We start from the raw sequence: 3,637 nt of genomic DNA, 5'->3' as shown, positions 1-3,637 counted from the left end.
ATGTGATCTCCTCTTCAATGGTTGAATCCTTGTCTTGAATGCAACACCTAGCCTTGAATGGAGACTTAGAATGATCAATTGCTTGAAGGAATTCTTGAATGCTTGAATGCTTGAATGTTTGAGTATCGCTTTCACCTTTTTTCCATCCATCCAAATGGGAGAGGAAAATGTAGTTTATATACTTGTCAATTAGGGCTGATAGACTGATTTTCCCGACCTTAGGCCGACCAGGAAATGATATTTTCCAAATTGCAAACAAAAAGACCCGAAGCCCCATAGGAGACCGGGCCCAAAATAGGGCCAGGGACCAGGGCGCTGGGCGCCATGGTCCTGGGGGACCAGGGCGCTGGGCGCTCTGGTCCCACCTCCCGGGACAACAGGGTGCAAAGGAGGATCAGGCCAGGGTGCAAGAAAATGCAGTTTTTGGTGTCATAAACAGGTTTCGGGGTCTCCATTCAGGTTCAGTGTTGCGTCGCCATCGTGAAGACCGAAATGCAGTCGAAATTGCAAGTGTTGCAATTTTAGGATGCTACATATTCAAACACTCATAAAAGGATATTGATCCATATAAAGTAACATATCATTCTTGAATCTTTGTGTCATGAGTGTCCTGTCAAAACTTGAAAATAAAAAGTATGCAATGAACAATGTTTACAACATAATCAAAATAAGCATGAACTTTCAATTATTGATGAAAACCAAGAAGAGAGAAAGGATATATATAATTTTGTTTGTAAGAAAAATAATATAAAAAACTCTATGCGATGCAATAATGTAATATGGATTTGTGTAATGTAGCTATATAATGAAACAACTTACACAAGAGGAATCTAATTAGAAATATATTGCAAATACTTGATAATGCTTGAGAATAACAAGCCACTTTAAGGAGAAAACATCCAAAGTCTCCAATAAGAACATAATTCACAATATGATTATATTAATCTATTCTCTACCTCCTATTTATACCCTGCTTATGTCATGGATGCCTCACAAGCTAACTTAACTACCTATATAAGACTATTAGTGATAATATAACTTAAAGTTATGGTAGCCATGAGCCAAAGTTACTCATCCTAGTATAATCAATGAATTATGCTCACTCTTGTTCAAGAAGGTTCATCCTTATCGTTGATCAATTGTCAGTTCTTTTGTGCAAAATCCTCATTTTGTCTATATGACATCTTATACTAGAGAGACTTATTTCATTTGATCAAATGCTTTAACAATCATCCTAATCTATAGCATCTTAGTTTAAAAGGATTCCCTTAGGCTCCAATGTTATTATGTCCTCTTCATCAAGCACTACTAACTCGGTCTATATTATGAATAGTTATCTCATAGCCTTCTTCAAGAATGAAATTAAGATTGGATGTATTTTCTTAATATCGGTAATCATAGAAAGACCATAGCATGTGGGTGCAAGCTTTTAGATTAGTATTGTTGTTTCAATGATATTTTCTTATATGATTGTAACTGAACAAAGACCAAATCTCCCACTTCAAAATCCCTTTCATTGTGGTGTTAATCAACTTGACCCATTTTATTTTGTGTCATTTCCAAGTTTTCCCTAAGATTAACAAGTATCTATTGCTAATGATGGATGTGTTTTTCAATGTTTGAACCTTTGGGTGTTCTTATAATGAAGAGGTCATTGATGGTGGTGCCCATATAGTAACAAAATGGAGACATTTTGAATAGTATGGAAAGGATTTTTATATTAGATCATTCTACTAGTGGCAACCATAACACCCATCTCTCTTTTTTATCTAACAAAAAAATTTAGAGATAACCCTTCAAGAATTTGTTGACCACATCAATCTATCCATCTAATTGGGGATGATAGTATGAGGTACAAGCAAGATAAGTGCCCCAACTTGAAAATAAGCAAGTCTAAAAATAAATTGTATATATAAGATCATGATTGCTACTATGAATTTTAGAGTCCCACGTAGTTTTTGAATAATATTCATAATGGTATAAAAAATTTGTTTACCTATTTGGTGAGATAATCCACGATAATCATGATGATATGTTTTCCTTCAAATCTTTGCCAATCCTATGATGAAATCCATGGACACCTCCCACCTCTGACTTGAAATAGATAAGAGTTATAGAAGACTCAAATCTTTATTTTCTCTATTTATTTTTTTGGTATACCATGCATTCTACTACAAATTTATGAGTACCCCCTTTGATCCCATCCCAAAATAAAGCTTTCTTGATCCTATGATAAGTCTTCAAGAGTCAAGAGTGCCCACCCAATAGAGAAGCATACAATTTTTTTAAGACCTTAAACTTATCATTGGACCATAAAACATTTTCTATTCATGCAATTTTGTCTAACGTACTTGAAGCTTGTTGTAGTTTTTTTATGAAGTTTAAGTATCCATGACCTTCACACACTTTTATCATGCCTCGTTTATCCAATATGCTTGTAATATGAAAATGGAATACAATAATGACTATATGGGTGCATCCCTCTTAGATATATCATCAAACACTTTCTCCTTTCATTTCTTATATATGATACCAAAGTCATATGTGAACATCAAGTTGTGACCCATTCTTTTATCTTTAAATAACAACCTCTATTCTAAGAAGTATTTGAGAATATCATGATATGTCTACATTAAAGTATCTTCCCATCACCAATCAAATAAAAAAAGTATCTTCCCATTAGATAAGGTCTAAATTATTTTATTTCTTGCAATATGGCCAACATTTCCTTCAAGTGCAAGTTATCCTCAACAAATTTAACCTTTTAGTTGGCAACTCCCAAATGCTAAGGGCCTTCCTTCTTGAATGAGTAGTACTACAATGACACATCTTAAAGTATCACATTCCACGATGTATTTTCTAAAAAAATAAGGTATCTAGAAATAGACATGTGCACATGGCTTCCTTTAAATTCTCAAATATCCTAGTAGCTACCCCATTCAACTAGAAGGAGTCTTCCTTCAAAAAGGAATCCTTCTTTACAAATTAGTGATAGTTACCTAGAAGCTTTGAGAGACCTTGTGGGTTCTTTGAGATCTTACATAGTTTTTATTCTACTATGACCTTGATCTTTTGAGGTTCTATCTTGACTTCCTTGTTTGAAGTAATATGACCTAGGAACTCCACTTCTTTGACTTCAAAAATGCACTTGGATGGATTTTGTATGATTGGTGGAAATAAGGATTCACTAGTTTAATGATGTAAACAAGGAATGAAAGGAATAGGATTCAATAGGTTGAACCCCAAATTTGTAAATGAAAAGGGTTGAACAAATTGGATTTTATTTTGCCTTTTTCTTGAGTTGAAAATAAGAAATTGAATATGAGAACTAAGGTTGATGGTGTGAAATTGACAAAGATCATTATATGCAGATAGTTTCATAACAAATATGTAGACATGAAGCATAGATCTAGAAATGGGAAATGGAGAGGAACTTGTGGCCACAATTTGGACTTAGAAATATTGGACAATTATGCTAGGAATCCTTATACAAAGTTGTCAAATGCATACAAATGAGATATTTTTGGAATCAAGATGTCACTTTGAGTATCTCCCTAAAAATTCATTGGAAAAGTTTTGACCGATTATGCTAAGCAGCCTTGTCTAGGGTTTTCAGGTTCTTCAAAATCATGTCCTC

Source organism: Cryptomeria japonica, chromosome 9 (assembly GCF_030272615.1).
Source record: "Cryptomeria japonica chromosome 9, Sugi_1.0, whole genome shotgun sequence".
NCBI classification, from domain to species: Eukaryota; Viridiplantae; Streptophyta; class Pinopsida; order Cupressales; family Cupressaceae; genus Cryptomeria; species Cryptomeria japonica.
Note: the sequence above shows the minus strand (reverse complement) of the source record.